Genomic DNA, 18,204 nt, shown 5'->3' on the forward strand with positions numbered 1-18,204 from the left:
TTAACATAGGTTATATTTCCTTTCAAATCACAAACTTAACAAACTTTTCACTTGGTGAAATGATAAAGTGACAGGTACAAATAGCAATCTTGAAACAAGAAATGGAAAACCCAAGATTAGAGAATTTAACAGGTTTGGGCTTCAAGCCCCTAATTTTCACTTTCCAACGTCGCCAATTAGTGTTTACATAGACAAGGAGAAATCTCCCAAAACAAGAGCACTTTGCTCCAACAAATTTACAGCCTTCCAGAGGCACCCCTCATAATTACAGTTGAATTGTAAATCACAGAAAAGAGCTTACATGCTCTCCCACTTTAACCAAGGAGACTGTATTCCTAATTTCTTACCGCCCACTTAAGGCAACATTACACCAAAAATCTTACAATTTTCTGGCCTCTCTAGGCCCAAATTTCAATTTTACAATTTAGTACACAGGGGTAACTAGTACCCAGCCTATTGGGCCTTCGTGGAAAAACACTAAGCAAAATTACTCGCCCGAATACAAAATGAATAGAGGCGTACATTTGCGCTCCTAGAATATTACGTATAAAATCCTAATTGGGCTCTGGGCCCGATGATGCAGGGGCTAATCCCAAGCTACTGAGGTGACTCGAATGGAGGTTAAAATGCTTTACGGAAAAGAGAAACAGTTACAAAATAGTAGTCACCTCACGATAAATTGAAGGGGAACTCGAGAGGGTAACAAATATTCGTTTATAGGAAGGGGTGTTAGGGATTGGAATAACATACCAAGAGAAATGTTCAATAATTTTCCAATTTCTTTGCAATCATTTAAGAAAAGGCTAGGAAAACAACAGCTAGAGAATTTGCCACCTGGGCTACTGCCCTAAATGCAGATCAGTAGTGATTGTGATCACACTCTCTATCCCCGATTTACAGTTAAAGACTTTTATGAAGTTTATATAAGAAAAATTGAAGGGGAACTCGAGAGGGTAACAAATATTCGTTTATAGGAAGGGGTGTTAGGGATTGGAATAACATACCAAGAGAAATGTTCAATAATTTTCCAATTTCTTTGCAATCATTTAAGAAAAGGCTAGGAAAACAACAGCTAGAGAATTTGCCACCTGGGCTACTGCCCTAAATGCAGATCAGTAGTGATTGTGATCACACTCTCTATCCCCGATTTACAGTTAAAGACTTTTATGAAGTTTATATAAGAAAAGAAGACTATTACATTTAAGAATGAGATGGTTACGTAGTTAAATTTTAGAACCTTCCCCTCGGATAAGTTTGTGGAGGCAGCTACAAAGATAGAAAATTGGTGGCCATTACCTGGGCTGGTGTTCTGCCTGCCGAAGAATGAAGCACCCCGCCTCCTGTCTTAACACACACACTCAGAAAGACGACGATCAATAAGACAAGGTATCCAGTAAAAGCCTCAGCTTATATACCCGAGGGGATTGTTCGAGAGGATTCTGGACTAAATCCGGACACACCCTCTCATTTTTATTGGCAGAATCAAAAAATACACCCAAAAACCAACAAGAACCCTGTGATAGGCTGAAAAATAATTACAGAAAAATTTGATTGGCCAAACACCAAACTGGCGGGAGGAGAAGGAAGTGTTGCATCCCTTGAAATATATAAACAAGTAAATAAAAGTTAAATCCTTGAGAAAAACTATAAACACAAAATTTCTTTCAATAATAAATTATTCCACCTTGCACCAGAGTGTGTGACAACACTTTTTGTAGAGACATCGATGGAGAGAGGTTCAGACTTCTTGATGAACACCCCAAAAAAAATCCAATCAATTTAGGAAACTTAGAAATGACAAACATCTCAGTTATTCAGTAGTGGCATCTATTGATTAATGTCCCAACATCATACGGTAATTGTTTCGCGCTTTGTTTGATGGATGGAGTTCTTTAAGGCGCTTCATTTGAATGTGAGGAGTTGAGGTATTCCTTCCTGTACAATTCCTCTTCTTCTTCTTCTTCGTCTTCTTCTTTTTCTTATTATTATATCTATTATTATTATTATTACTTCTATTTCTTGTCCGTTTCACCCTCTTTGGGGTATGATAGATCTATCAATGGTTAGTGAGTTGTGTTTTCCTGTCATCCCAGTAATTTTTCATTCCTTCAGATCTTGCCTTCCTCTCTTCTTCAGAAATTCTGTATAGTCGTTTGGGCTTCACACTGTCCTCAAAACACTTTATTTTATTTTTGGTTATTTTCTTTGCAGATCCATCTACAAGCATCTCTTCTGTAATTTGGAATTCTCGTAGGTCCTTCTCAGTTTCCTTAAACCAGTTCGGCTTGGTTTCCTTATTACGGAAATAGTCGAAGATTCTTTTAGTTATCCTTTCCGGATCCATTCTTAGGATGTGGTAGTAGAAGTCAATTCTCCTTTTCCTCATTGTGTCGGAAATCCTCTCTGATTTCCTATACAGGGTTTCATTGCTGATGTGCGAAAGTTCGTTATTATGGAATTTGGGGCCTAGAATTTTTCGTAGTATTTTCCTTTCCTTTATCTCCAACTTTTGCCTTAGACCATGCGTGGTTATATATAGATTTTCTGCAGCATAAAGGGCTTCAGGCTTGACTACTGTATTATGATGTCCGATCTTGGAATTCCACGAGAGGAATTTTTTGTTTTAGGTGTTCTTCGTAAGCTGGAAGGCTGTTTCTATTTCGGTTCGTCGAGATTCCATTGCTTTCTTCACGAGATCATTCCAAGTGATCCATTCACCAAGGTACTTGAAATTTGTGACGATCTCTACTTTTTGTTCCCCCTCTTTCAAATATTTTGGAGGATTCTTAATGTTGGTTATAATTTTGGTCTTTCCAAAGGCGATTTGAGACCTATCTTCCCTGCTTGCTTCAGCAGTTCGAAGGACTGCTCCTTGGCTTCCTCCCACGTCTCAGCTAGTAAGGCCATGTCGTCTGCGAAAGCTAAACATTTGATTTTGATACCCTTGTTTACCGATCCCAATCGAATTCCACCACTAGTTGTCTTATCCCATTCTCTGACTACCTTCTCCAAGGCACAATTGAACAGTATGGGGGACAGTCCGTCACCCTGTCGGACACCAGTTTTGATCTCAAGAGGAGCCGACAATTCTCTCATGAATTTGACTTTGGAGAATGTATTTGTGGGAGTTTCGCTGATGAGGTTTCTTGTTTTGTTGTCTAGACCGAATTCCTTGAGTACAGAAAGGAGACGTTCCCGTCTAGTGAGTCATACGCCTTTTGGAAGTCAATAAAGGTGATGTTATGTTTTTGCCCTAGATTTCTGGTATGCTATGAGATTTTTAAAGTTCAGGATTTATTCCGGACAGGATCTCCCCCTTCTGAATACCGCTTGATATTCACCCAACTGATGATCTAACTGTGGTTCTGTCCTATTAAGTAAGGCGTTTGAGAATATCTTATATGTAATATCCGAACGTGATATGCCTCTATAGTTGCTGGGGTTAATTTTATCCCCCTTCTTGAGGATCGGGGGAATGAGGGCCATCTTCCATTCTTCTGGAATTCTTTCTTTTACCCAGATTTCTCCAAAACCATTCGGAGGGATTCTATTGCTTCCTTGTTGGCATTCTTCCCAAGTTCGGCTGTGATCAGGTTTTCTCCTGATGCTTTGTTGTTTTTAAGGCTCGAAATGATCTTTTCTAGTTTATCGAAGGTTGGCGGCTGTGAGTCAGGATTGGTATTTGTTGGGACATTAAATGTCATTTTTCTACTGGCTTTTCACAGTTGAGGAGATTTTCAAAGTAGTCGCTCAGTACCCTGCAGTTATCAGTGCTGTTATGTGCTATATTTCCATTCTTGTCCCGTAAATGTAGAGTCAGTGGCTTGTACTTCGTTGTTCTCTGTTTAAAGATTTTGTAGAGACTTCTTGTGTTGTTTTTGGTAAAGTCGTCATCTATTTGAATAAGCATCCGGTTTGCGTAAGCCTTTTTAATTGTTTAGAATTTTTATTGACCATCTTTCTGATATTCAAGAAATCTTTTCTATTGCTTTCAGTTCGTTGCGGGTGCCATTTCTGCCATGCTTCCTTCCTTTCTGTCAACAGAACATCACTTTCTTCCGACCACCAAGCATGTTTTTTAACTTTTGTTATGGGGGCAAATTTTTCGGCTTTTGATAATAAGTTCTATTTTATTTGATCCCAATTTTGTTTGTGTATATCCTTTTTCGCAAGATGGTATTCTTTTGAATTTAAAATTTTCTCCGGGTCATACCGTTTGCCTGTGTGTTTAAGGACTTTGTCTCTCCTTCTGGGGTGATTTTGATCTTTATCTTCGATATATAACGGTCCGAGTCTAAATTAGCTCCCATAAGGTATTTGACATTTAGTATTTCCCTATTGAACTTCCGTCTAATAGCCACATGGTCCAGTTGAAAATCAACGAATTTAAGATTTGGTGAGATCCACGTTTTTTTCTCTAGGAAGCCTTTAAAAGCTGTGGATTTCAGTATCATACCGTGGGCTTGGCACAACTCTATAAGTCTGACACCATTTTGATTGGTCCAGTTATGCGCTGGGTATTTCCCGACTACATGTCGATACATTCTCTCCTTCCCTATCTGGGCGTTGAAATCGCCCATTAGTATGATGTAGTGTTTTTCAGGTACCCTTTTAATGACATCATCCAACTGATCCCAAAATAGTTCCACTTTCTCTTTGCGCTCTCTGTTGTCCTCATTTATGGGGGCATGGGCGTTCACAATAGTGTATATTCTATTGGTAGATTTGAACACCAAAATTGATAGTTTTTCAGATTGGGACTCAAACTGGACTATGGAATTCAGGACATTCTTGTTTATTATGAAGCCATTTCCTAGGGGTGGCATGTTTTTCATGACACTTTGACCAACTTTCAGATCTTGCCTTCCTCCCTTCTTCAGAAATTCTGTATAGTCGTTTGGGCTTCGCGCTGTCCTGAAAACTCTTTATTTCTTTTTGGTAATTTTTTTGCAGATCCATCTACAAGCATCTCTTCTGTAATTTGGAATTCTCGTAGGTCCTTCTCAGTTTCCTTAAACCAGTTCGGCTTGGTTTCCTTATTACGGAAATAGTCGAAGATTCTTTTAGTTATCCTTTTCGGATGCATTCTTAGGATGAGGCATTAGAAGTCAATTCTCCTTTTCCTTATTGTGTCGGAAATCCTTTCTGATTTCCTATACAGGGTTTCATTGCTGATGAGCGAAAGTTCGTTTATGGAATTTGGGGCCTAGAATTTTTCGTAGTATTTTCCTTTCCTTTATCTCCAACTTTTCCCTTAGACCATGCGTAGTTATATATAGATTTTCTGCTGCATAAAGGGCTTCAGGCTTGACTACTGTATTATGATGTCTGATCTTGGAATTCCACGAGAGGAATTTTTTGTTATAGGTGTATTTCGTAAGCTGGAGGCTGTTTCTATTTCGGTTCGTCGACATTCCATTGCTTTCTTCACGCGACCATTCCAAGTGATCCATTCACCATGGTATTTGAAATTTGTGACGATCTCTACTTTTTGCTTCCCCTCTTTCAAATACTTTGGAAGATTCTTAATGTTGGTTATTATTTTGGTCTTTCCAAAGGCGATTTGGAGACCTATCTTCTCTGCTTGCTTCAGCAGCTCGAAGGAGTGCTCCTTGGCTTCCTCCCACGTCTCAGCTAGTAAGGCCATGTCGTCTGCGCAAGCTAAACATTTGATCTCGATACCCTTGTTTACCGATCCCAATCGAATTCCACCACTAGTTGTCTTATCCCATTCTCTGACTACCTTCTCCAAGGCAAAATTGAACAGTATGGGGGACAGTCCGTCACCCTGTCGGACACCAGTTTTGATCTCAGAAGGAGCCGACAATTCTCTCATGAATTTGACTTTGGAGAATGTATTTGTGGGAGTTTCCCTGATGAGGTTTCTTGTTTTGTTGTCTAGAGCGAATTCTTTGAGTACAGAAATGAGACATTCCCGGTCTAGTGAATCATACGCCTTTTGGAATCAATAAAGGTGATGTTATGTTTTTGCCCTAGATTTCTGGTATGCTATGAGATTTTTAAGGTTCAGGATTTATTCCGGACAGGATCTCCCCTTTCTGAATCCCGCTTGATATTCACCCAACTGATGATCTAACTGTGGTTCTGTCCTATTAAGTAAGGCCTTTGAGAATACCTTATATGTAATATCCGAAAGTGATATGCTTCTATAGTTGCTATGGTTCATTTTATCCCCCTTCTGGAGGATCGGGGGGATGAGGGCCATCTTCCATTCTTCTGGAATTCTTTCTTTGACCCGGATTTCTTCAAAAACTTTTTGTAGGGATTCTATTGCTTCCTTGTTGGCATTCTTCCAAAGTTCAGCTGTGATCTGGTTTTCTCCTGATGCTTTGTTGTTTTTAGGGCTCGAAATGATCTTCTCTAGTTCCTCGAAGGTTGGCGGCTGTGAGTCAGGACTGGTAATTTTTGGACATTAAATGTCATTTTTCTACTGGCTTTTCACAGTTGATGAGGTTTTCAATGTAGTCGGTTAGTATTCTGCAGTTATCAGCGTTGTTATGTGCTATATTTCCATTCTTGTCCCGTAACTGTAGAGTCAGTGGCTTCTTCTTCGTTGTTCTCTGTTTAACGATTTTGTAGAAACTTCTTGTCTTGTTTTTGGTAAAGTCGTCATCTATTTGAATAAGCATCCGGTTTTCGTAAGCCTTTTTATTTGTTTTGAATTTTCGTGACCATCTTTCTGATATTCGAGAAATCTTATCTATTGCTTTCCGTTCTTTGCGAGTGCCATTTGTGCCATGCTTCCTTCCTTTCTTTCAATAGATCGTCACATTCTTCCGACTACCAAGCATGTTTTCTTAACTTTTGTTATGGGGGCAAATTATTCGGCTTTTGATAATAAGTTCTGTTTTATTTGATCCCAATTTTGTTTGTGTATACCCTTTGTCGCAAGATGGTATTCTTTTGAATTTAAAATTTTCTCCTGGTCATATCGTTTGCCTGTGTGTTTAAAGACCTTTTCTCTCCTTCTGGGGTGATTTTGATCTTTATATTCGATATATAACTATCCGAGTCTAAATTAGCTCGCCTAAGGTTTTTGACATTTTGTATTTCCCTTATTAACTTCCGTATAATAGCCACATGGTCCAGTTGAAAATCAACCAAGTTAAGATTTGGAGAGATCCACGTTTCTTTGTTTTCTAGGAAGCTTTTTAAAAGCTGTGGATTTCAGTATCATACCGTGGGCTTGGCACAACTCAATAAGTCTGACACCATTTTGATTGGTCCTGTTATGCGCTGGGTATTTCCCGACTACATGCCGATACTTTCTCTCCTTCCCTATCTGGGCATGAAATCTCCCATTAGTATGATGTAGTGTTTTTCAGGTACTCTTTGGATGTCATCGTCCAACTGATCCCAAAAGAGTTCCACTTTCTCTTTGTGCATTCATTTGTCCTCATTTATGTGGGCATGGGCATTCACAATAGTGTATATTCTATTTGTAGATTTGAACACCAAAATTGATAGTTTTTCAGATTGGGACTCAAACTGGACTATGGAATCCAGGACATTCTTGTTTATTATGAAGCCAGTTCCTAGATGTGGCATGTTTTTCATGACACTTTGACCAACTTTCAGATCTTGCCTTCCTCCCTTCTTCAGAAATTCTGTATAGTCGTTTGGGCTTCACCCTGTCCTGAAAACTCTTTAATTGTTTTTGGTTATTTTCTTTGCAGATCCATCTACAAGCATATCTTCTGTAATTTGGAATTCTCGTAGGTCCTTCTCAGTTTCCTTAAACCAGTTCGGCTTGGTTTCCTTATTACGGAAATAGTCGAAGATTCTTTTATTTATCCTTTCCGGATCCATTCTTAGTATGTGGCATTAGAAGTCAATTCTCCTTTTCCATATTGTGTCGGAAATCCTTTCTGATTTCCTATACAGGGTTTCATTGCTGATGTGCGAAAGTTCGTTATTATGGAATTTGGGGCCTAGAATTTTTCGTAGTATTTTCCTTTCCTTTATCTCCAACTTTTCCCTTAGACCATGCGTAGTTATATATAGATTTTCTGCACCATAAAGGACTTCAGGCTTGACTACTGTATTATGATGTCTGATCTTGGAATTCCACGAGAGGAATTTTTTGTTATAGGTGTCTTTCGTAAGCTGGACGGCTGTTTCTATTTCGGTTCGTCGAGATTCCATTGCTTTCTTCACAAGACAATTCCAAGTGATCCATTCACCAAGGTATTTGAAATTTGTGACGATCTCTACTTTTTGTTCCCCCTCTTTCAAATATTTTGGAGGATTCTTAATGTTGGTTATTATTTTGGTCTTTCCAAAGGCGATTTTGAGACCTATCTTCTCTGATTGCTTCAGCAGTTCGAAGGACTGCTCCTTGGTTTCCTCCCACGTCTCAGCTAGTAAGGCCATGTCGTCTGCGAAAGCTAAATATTTGATCTTGATACCCTTGTTTACCGATCCCAATCGAATTCCACCACTAGTTGTCTTATCCCATTCTCTGACTACCTTCTCCCAGGCACAATTGAACAGTCGGACACCAGTTTTGATCTCAGAAGGAGCCGACAATTCTCTTAAGAATTTGACTTTGGAGAATGTATTTGTGGGAGTTTCGCTGATGAGGTTTCTTGTTTTCTTGTCTAGACCGAATACTTTGAGTACAGAAAGGAGACGTTCCCGGTCTAGTGAGTCATACGCCTTTTGGAAGTCAATAAAGTTGATGTTATGATTTTGCCGTAGATTTCTGGTATGCTATGAGATTTTTAAGGTTCAGGATTTATTCCGGACAGGATCTCCCCTTTCTGAATCCTGCATGATATTCACCCAACTGATGATCTAACTGTGGTTCTGTCCTATTAAGTAAGGCCTTTGAGAATATCTTATATGTAATATCCGAACGTGATACGCCTCTATAGTTACTGGGGTTCTTTTTATCCCCCTTCTTGAGGATCGGGGGGATGAGGGCCATCTTCCATTCTTCTGGAATTCTTTAATTTACCCAGATTTCTTCAAAACCATTCGGAGGGATTCTATTGCTTCCTTGTTGGCATTCTTCCAAAGTACTGCTGTGACCTGATTTTCTCGTGATGCTTTGTTGTTTTTAAGGCTCGAAATGATCTTTTCTAGTTTCTCGAAGGTTGGCGGCTGTGAGTCAGGTTTGGTATTTGTTGGGACATTAATTGTCATGTTTCTACTGGCTTTTCACAGTTGAGGAGATTTTCAAAGTAGTCGCTTAGTATTCTGCAGTTATCAGTGTTTTTATGTGCTATATTACCATTCTTGTCCCGTAACTGTCGAGTCAGTGGCTTGTACTTCGTTGTTCTCTGTTTAAAGGTTTTGTACCATCTTCTTGGCTTGTTTTGGTAAATTCTTCATATATTTGAATAAGTATCTGGTTTTCGTAAGCCTTTTTAATAGTTTTGAATTTTTATAGACTATCTCTGTGATATTCAAGAAATCTTTTCTATTGCTTTCAGTTCGTTGCGGGTGCCATTTGTGCCATGCTTCCTTCCTTTTTTTCAACAGAACGTCACATTCTTCCGACCACCAAGCATGTTTTTTAACTTTTGTTATAGGGGCAAATTTTCCGGCTTTTGATAATAAGTTCTGTTTTATTTGATCCCAATTTTGTTTGTGTATATCCTTTGTCGCAAGATGGCATTCTTTTGAATTTAAAATTTTCTCCGGGTCATATCGTTTGCTTGTGTGTTTAGGGACCTTGTCTCTCCTTCTGGGGATGATTTTGATCTTTATCTTCGATATGTAACGGTCCGAGGCTATATTATCTCGCCTAACGTCTTTGACATTTTTTATTTCCCTATTGAACTTCCGCTTAATAGCCACACGGTCCAGTTGAAAATCACCCAAGTTAGGATTTGGTGAGATCCACGTTTTTTTGTTTTCTAGGAAGCTTTTTAAAAGCTGTGGATTTCAGTATCATACCGTGGGCTTGGCACAACTCAATAAGTCTGACACCATTTTGATTGGTCCTGTTATGCGCTGGGTATTTCCCGACTACATGCCGATACATTCTCTCCATCCCTATCTGGGCATGAAATCTCCCATTAGTATGATGTAGTGTTTTTCAGGTACCCTTTGGATGACGTCGTCCAACTGATCCCAAAAGAGTTCCACTTTCCCTTTGTGCATTCCGTTGTCCTCGTTTATGTGGGCATGGGCATTCACAATAGTGTATATACTATTGGTAGATTTGAACACCAAAATTGATAGTTTTTCAGATTGGGACTCAAACTGGACTATGGAATCCAAGACATTCTTGTTTATTATGAAGTCAGTTCCTAAGTGTGGCATGTTTTTCATGACACTTTGACCAACTTTCAGATCTTGCCTTCCTCTCTTCTTCAGAAATTTTGTATAGTCGTTTGGGCTTCACCCTGTCCTGAAAACTCGTAATTTCTTTTTGGTAATTTTCTCGCAGATACATTTACAAGCATCTCTTCTGTAATTTGGAATTCTCGTAGGTCCTTCTCAGTTTCCTTAAACCAGTTCGGCTTGGTTTCCTTATTACGGAAATAGTCGAAGATTCTTTTAGTGATCCTATCAGGATCCATTCTTAGGATGTGGCATTAGAAGTCAATTCTCATTTTCCTTACTGTGTCGGAAATCCTATCTGATTTCCTATACAGGGTTTCATTGCTGATGTGCGAAAGTTCGTTATTATGGAATTTTGGGCCTAGCATTTTTCGTAGTATTTTCCTTTCCTTTATCTCCAACTTTTCCCTTAGACCATGCGTAGTTATATATAGATTTCCTGCAGCATAAAGGGCTTCAGGCTTGACTACTGTATTATGATGTCTGATCTTGGAATTCCACGAGAGGAATTTTTTGTTATAGGTGTATTTCGTAAGCTGGAGGCTGTTTCTATTTCGGTTCGTCGACATTCCATTGCTTTCATCACGAGACCATTCCAAGTGATCCATTCACCAAGGTATTTGAAATTTGTGACGATCTCTACTTTTTGTTTCCCCTCTTTCAAATATTTTGGAGGATTCTTAATGTTGGTTAGTATTTTGGTCTTTCCAAAGGCGATTTGGAGACCTATCTTCTCTGCTTGCTTCAGCAGCTCGAAGGAGTGCTCCTTGGCTTCCTCCCACGTCTCAGCTAGTAAGGCCATATCATCTGCGAAAGCTAAACATTTGATCTCGATACCCTTGTTTACCGATCCCAATCGAATTCCGCCACTAGTTGTCTTATCCCATTCTCTGACTACCTTCTCCAAGGCACAATTGGACAGTATGGGGGACAGCCCGTCACCCTGTCGCACACCAGTTTTGATCTCAGAAGGAGCCGACAATTCTCTCATGAATTTGACTTTGGAGAATGTATTTGTGGGAGTTTCCCTGATGAGGTTTCTTGTTTTGTTGTCTGGACCGAATTCTTTGAGTACAGAAAGGAGACTTTCCCGGTCTAGTGAGTCATACGCCTTTTGGAAGTCAATAAAGGTGATGTTATGTTTTTGCCCTAGATTTTTGGTATGCTATGAGATTTTTAAGGTTCAGGATTTATTCCGGACAGGATCCGTTTTCTGAATCCCGCTTGATATTCACCCAACTGATGATCGAACTGTGGTTCTGTCCTATTAAGTAAGGCCTTTGGTAATATCTTATATGTAATATCCAAACGTGATATGCCTCTATAGTTGCTGGGGTTCATTTTATCCCCCTTCTTGAGGATCGGGGGGAGGAGGGCCATCTTCCATTCTTCTGGAATTCTTTCTTTGACCCAGAGTTCTTCAAAAACGTTTTGTAGGGATTCTATTGCTTCCTTGTTGGCATTCTTCCAAAGTTCGGCTGTGATCTGGATTTCTCCTGATACTTTGTTGTTTTCAAGGCTCGAAATGATCTTTTCTAGTTTCTCGAAGGTAGACGGCTGTGAGTCAGGATTGGTATTTGTTGGGACATTAAATGTCACTTTTCTACTGGCTTTTCGCAGTTGAGGAAATTTTCAATGTAGTCGCTTAGTACCCTGCAGTTATCAGTGTTGTTAAATGCTATATTACCATTCTTGTCCCGCAACTGAAGAGCTAGTGGCTTGTACTTCGTTGTTCTCTGTTTAAAGATTTTGTTCAAACTTCTTGTCTTGTTTTGGTAAAGTCGTCATCTATTTGAATAAGCATCTGGTTTTCGTAAGCCTTTTTAATAATTTTGAATTTTTTTCACCATCTTTCTGATATTCAACAAAATTTTTCTATTGCTTTCCGTTCGTTGCGAGTGCCATATGTGCCATGATTCCTTCCTTTTTTTCAATTGATCGTCATATTCTTCCGACCACCAAGCATGTTTTTAAACTTTTGTTGTAGGGGCAAATTTTTCGGCTTTTGATAATAAGTTATGTTTTATTTGATCCCAGTTTTGTTTGTGTATATCCTTTGTCGCAAGATGGTATTCTTTAGAAATTAAAATTTTCTCCGGGTCATATCGTTTGCTTGTGTGTTTAAGGACCTTGTCTCTACTTCTGGGGATGATTTTGATTTTTATCTTCGATATGTAATGGTCCGAGTCTATATTAGCTCCCCTAAGGTATTTGACATTTTGTATTTCCCTATTGAACTTCCGTCTAATAGCCACATGGTCCAGTTGAAAGTCACCCAAGTTAGGCTTGGTGAGATCCATGTTTTTTTGTTTTCTAGGAAGCTTTTTAAAAGCTGTGGATTTCAGTATCATACCGTGGGCTTGGCACAACTCAATAAGTCTGACACCATTTTGATTGGTCCTGTTATGCGCTGGGTATTTCCCGACTACATGTCGATACTTTCTCTCCTTCCCTATCTGGGCGTTGATATACCCCATTAGTATGATGTAGTGTTTTCCAGGTACCCTTTTGGATGACATCGTCCAAATGATCCCAAAAGAGTTCCACTTTCTCTTTGTGCTTTCCGTTGTCCCCATTTATGGGGGCATGGGAATTCACAATAGTGTATATTCTATTGGTAGATTTGAACACCAAAATTGATAGTTTTTCAGATTGGGACTCAAACTGCACTATGTAATCCACGACATTCTTGTTTATTATGAAGCCAGTTACTAGGTGTGGCATGTTTTTCATGACACTTTGACCAACTTTCAGAACTTGCCTTCCTCTCTTCTTCAGAAATTCTGTATAGTCGTTTGGGCTTCACCCTGTCCTGAAAACTCTTTATTTCTTTCTGGTTATTTTCCTTGCTGATCCACCTACAAGCATCTCTTCTGTAATTTGGAATTCTCGTAGGTCCTTCTCAGTTTCCTTAAACCAGTTCGGCTTGGTTTCCTTATTACGGAAATAGTCGAAGATTCTTTTAGTTATCCTTTCCGGATCCATTCCTAATATGTGGCATTAGAAGTCAATTCTCCTTTTCCATATTGTGTCGGAAATCCTTTCTGATTTCCTATACAGGGTTTCATTGCTGATGTGCGAAAGTTCGTTATTATGGAATTTGGGGCCTAGAATTTTTCGTACTATTTTCCTTTCCTTTATCTCCAACTTTTCCCTTAGACCATGCGTAGTTATACATAGATTTTCTGCAGCATAAAGGGCTACAGGCTTGAATACTGTATTATGATGTCTGATCTTGGAATTCCACGAGAGGAATGTTTTGTTATAGTTGTATTTCGTAAGCTGGAGGCTGTTTCTACTTCGGTTCGTCGAGATTCCATTGCTTTCTTCAGAAGACCGTTCCAAGTGATCCATTCACCAAGGTATTTGAAATTTGTGACGAACTCTACTTTTTGTTCCCCCTCTTTCAAATATTTTGGAGGATTCTTAATGTTGGTTATTATTTTGGTCTTTCCAAAGGCGATTTTGAGACCTATCTTCTCTGCTTGCTTCAGCAGTTCGAAGGACTGCTCCTTGGCTTCCTCCCACGTCTCAGCTAGTAAGGCCATGTCGTCTGTGAAAGCTAAACATTTGATTTTGATACCCTTGTTTACCGATCCCAGTCGAATTCCACCACTAGTTGTCTTATCCCATTCTCTGACTACCTTCTCCAAGGAAAAATTGAACAGTATGGGGGACAGTCCGTCACCCTGTCGGACACCAGTTTTGATCTCTGAAGGAGCCGACAATTCTCTCATGAATTTGACTTTGGAGAATGTATTTGTGGGTGTTTCGCTGATGAGGTTTCTTGTTTTCTTGTCTAGACCAAATTCTTTGAGTACAGAAAGGAGACGTTCCCGGTCTAGTGAGTCATACGCATTTTGGATATCAATAAAGGTGATGTTATGATTTTGCCCTAGATTTCTGGTATGCTATGAGATTTTTAAGGTTCAGGATTTATTCCGGATAGGATCTCCCCTTTCGGAATACCGCTTGATATTCACCCAACTGATGATCTAACTGTGGTTCTCTCCTATTAAGTAAGGCCTTTGAGAATATCTTATATGTAATATCCGAATGTGATATGCCTCTATAGTTGCTGGGGTTCATTTTATCCCCCATCTTGCGGATCGGTGGGATGAGGGTAATCTTCCATTCTTCTGGAATTCTTTCTTTTACCCAGATTTCTTCAAAAAAAGTTGCAGGGATTCTATTGATTCCTTGTTGGCATTCTTCCAAAGTTCGGCTGTGATCTGGTTTTCTCCTGATGCTTTGTTGTTTTTAAGGCTCGAAATGATCTTTTCTAGTTCCTCGGAGGTTGGCGCCTGTGAGTCAGGATTGGCATTTTTTGGGACATTAAATGTCATTTTTCTACTGGCTTTTCACAGTTGAGGAGATTTTCAAAGTATTCGGTTAGTATCCTGCAGTTATCAGTGTTGTTATGTGCTATATTTCCATTCTTGTCCCGTAACTGTAGAGTCAGTGGCTTGTACTTCGTTGTTCTCTGTTTAAAGATTTTGTAGAAACCTCTTCTCTTGTTTTTGGTAAAGTCGTCATCTATTTGAATAAGCATCTGGTTTTCGTAAGCCTTTTTAATTGTTTTGAATTTTTATTCACCATCCTTCTGATATTCATGAAATCTTTTCTATTGCTTTCCGCTCGTTGCGAGTGCCATTTGTGCCATGCTTCCTTCCCCTTTTTAATAGATCGTCATAAACTTCCGACCACCAAACATGTTTTTTAACTTTTGTTATGGGGGCAAATTTTTCGGCTTTTGATAATAAGTTCTATTTTATTTGATCCCAATTTTGTTTGTGTATATCCTTTTTCGCAAGATGGTATTCTTTTGAATTTAAAATTTTCTCCGGGTCATATCGTTTGCTTGTGTGTTTAAGGACCTTGTCTCTCCTTCTGGGGATGATTTTGATCTTTATCTTCGATATGTAATGGTCCGAGTCTAAATTAGCTCCCCTAAGGTCTTTGACATTTTGTATTTCCCTATTGAACTTCCGTCTGATAGCTACATGGTCCGGTTCAAAAGCACCCAAGTTAGGAGTTAGTGAGATCCACGTTTTTTGTTTTTTAGGAAGCTTTTTATAAGCTGCGGATTTCCAGTATCATACCGTGGGCTTGGCAAAACTCAATAAGTCTGACACCATTTTGATTGGTCCTGTTATGCGCTGTGTATTTCCCGACTACATGTCGATACTTTCTCTCCTTCCCTATCTGGGCGTTGACATACCCCATTAGTATATTGTAGTGTTTTCCAGGTACCCTTTGGATGACATCGTCCAACTGATCCCAAAAGAGTTCCACTTTCTCTTTGTGCTTTCCGTTGTCCCCATTTATGGGGGCATGGGCATTCACAATAGTGTATATTCTATTGGTAGATTTGAACACCAAAATTGATAGTTTTTCAGATTGGGACTCAAACTGGACTATGGAATTCAGGACATGCTTGTTTATTATGAAGCCAGTTCCTAGGTTTGGCATGTTTTTCATGACACTTTGACCAACTTTCAGATCTTGCCTTCCTCTCTTCTTCAGAAATTCTGTATAGTCGTTTGGGCTTTACCCTGTCCTGAAAACTCTTTATTTCTTTTTGGTTATTTTCTTTGCTGATCCATCTACAAGCATCTCTTCTGTAATTTGGAATTCTCGTAGGTCCTTCTCAGTTTCCTTAAACCAGTTCGGCTTGGTTTCCTTATTACGGAAATAGTCGAAGATTCTTTTAGTTATCCTTTCCGGATAAATTCTTAGGATGTGGCATTAGAAGTCAATTCTCCTTTTCCTTATTGTGTCGGAAATCCTTTCTGTTTTCCTATACAGGGTTTCATTGCTGATGTGCAAAAGTTCGTTATTATGGAATTTGAGGCCTAGAATTTTTCGTAGTATTTTCCTTTCCTTTATCTCCAACTTTTCCCTTAGACCATGCGTAGTTATATATAGATTTTCTGCAGCATAAAGGGCTTCAGTCTTGACTACTGTATTATGATGTCTGATCATGGAATTCCAGGAGAGGAATTTTTTGGTTATATGTGTCTTTCGTAAGCTGGAAGGCTTTTTCTATTTCGGTTCGTCGACATTCCATTGCTTTGTTCACGCGACCATTCCAAGTGATCCATTCACCAAGGTATTTGAAATTTGTGACGATCTCTACCTTTTGTTCCCCCTGTTTCAAATATTTTGGAGGATTCTTAATGTTGGTTATTATTTTGGTCTTTCCAAAGGCGATTTTGAGACCTATCTTCTCTGCTTGCTTCAGCAGTTCGAAGGACTGCTAATTGGCTTCCTCCCACGTCTCAGCTAGTAAGGCCATGTCGTCTGCGAAAGCAAAACAAATGATTTTGATACACTTGTTTACCGATCCCAATCGAATTCCACCACTAGTTGTCTTATCCCATTCTCTGACTACCTTCTCCAAGGCACAATTGGACAGTATGGGGGACAGTCCGTCACCCTGTCGCACACCAGTTTTGATCTCAGAAGGAGCCGACAATTCTCTCATGAATTTGACTTTGGAGAATGTATTTGTGGGAGTTTCCCTGATGAGGTTTCTTGTTTTGTTGTCTGGACCGAATTCTTTGAGTACAGAAAGGAGACTTTCCCGGTCTAGTGAGTCATACGCCTTTTGGAAGTCAATAAAGGTGATGTTATGTTTTTGCCCTAGATTTTTGGTATGCTATGAGATTTTTAAGGTTCAGGATTTATTCCGGACAGGATTCGTTTTCTGAATCCCGCTTGATATTCACCCAACTGATGATCTAGCTGTGGTTCTGTCCTATTAAGTAAGGCCTTTGAGTATATCTTATATGTAATATCCAAACGTGATATGCCTCTATAGTTGCTGGGGTTCATTTTATCCCCCTTCTTGAGGATCAGGGGGAGGAGGGCCATCTTCCATTCTTCTGGAATTCTTTCTTTGACCCAGATTTCTTCAAAAACGTTTTGTAGGGATTCTATTGCTTCCTTGTTGGCATTCTTCCAAAGTTCGGCTGTGATCTGGTTTTCTCCTGATGCTTTGTTGTTTTTAAGGCTCGAAATGATCTTTTCTAGTTCCTCGAAGGTTGGCGGCTGTGAGTGAGGACTGGCATTTTTTGGGACATTAAATGTCATTTTTCTACTGGCTTTTCACAGTTGAGGAGATTTTCAAAGTAGTCGGTTAGTATCTTGCGGTTATCAGTGTTGTTATGTGCTATATTTCCATTCTTGTCCCGTAACTGTAGAGTCAGTGGCTTGTACTTCGTTGTTCTCTGTTTAAAGATTTTGTAGAGACTTCTTGTCTTGTTTTTGGTAAAGTCGTCATCTATTTGAATAAGCATCTGGTTTTCGTAAGCCTTTTTAATTGTTTTGAATTTTTATTGACCATCTTTCTGATATTCAAGAAATATTTTCTATTGCTTTTCGTTCGTTGCTAGTGCCATTTGTGCCATGCTTCCTTCCTTGTTTTCAATAGATCGTCACATTCTTCCGACCACCAAGCATGTTTTTTAACTTTTGTTATAGGGGCAAATTTTCCGGCCTTTGACAATAAGTTCTGTTTTATTTGATCCCAATTTTGTTTGTGTATATCCTTTGTCGCAAGATGGTATTCTTTTGAATTTAAAATTTTCTCCGGGTCATATCGTTTGCTTGTGTGTTTAAGGACCTTGTCTCTACTTCTGGGGATGATTTTGATTTTCATCTTCGATATGTAATGGTCCGAGTCTATATTAGTTCCCCTAAGGTATTTGACATTTTGTATTTCCCTATTGAACTTCCGTCTAATAGCCACATGGTCCAGTTGAAAGTCACCCAAGTTAGGCTTGGTGAGATCCATGTTTTTTTGTTTTCTAGGAAGCTTTTTAAAAGCTGTGGATTTCAGTATCATACCCTGGGCTTGGCACAACTCAATAAGTCTGACACCATTTT

The 18,204-nt window shown here is 39.2% G+C and overlaps 1 protein-coding gene across 1 annotated transcript in view; it reads left to right on the forward strand.

The window, feature by feature from the left end:
- LOC137498203 (prolyl 4-hydroxylase subunit alpha-1-like) overlaps positions 1–18,204 on the forward strand; it is a 698,966-nt gene that overhangs the window by 82,405 nt on the left and 598,357 nt on the right. The gene's annotated exons all lie outside the window — the stretch shown is intronic.

Source organism: Anabrus simplex, chromosome 1 (genome assembly GCF_040414725.1).
Source record: "Anabrus simplex isolate iqAnaSimp1 chromosome 1, ASM4041472v1, whole genome shotgun sequence".
Taxonomy (NCBI): Eukaryota; Metazoa; Arthropoda; class Insecta; order Orthoptera; family Tettigoniidae; genus Anabrus; species Anabrus simplex.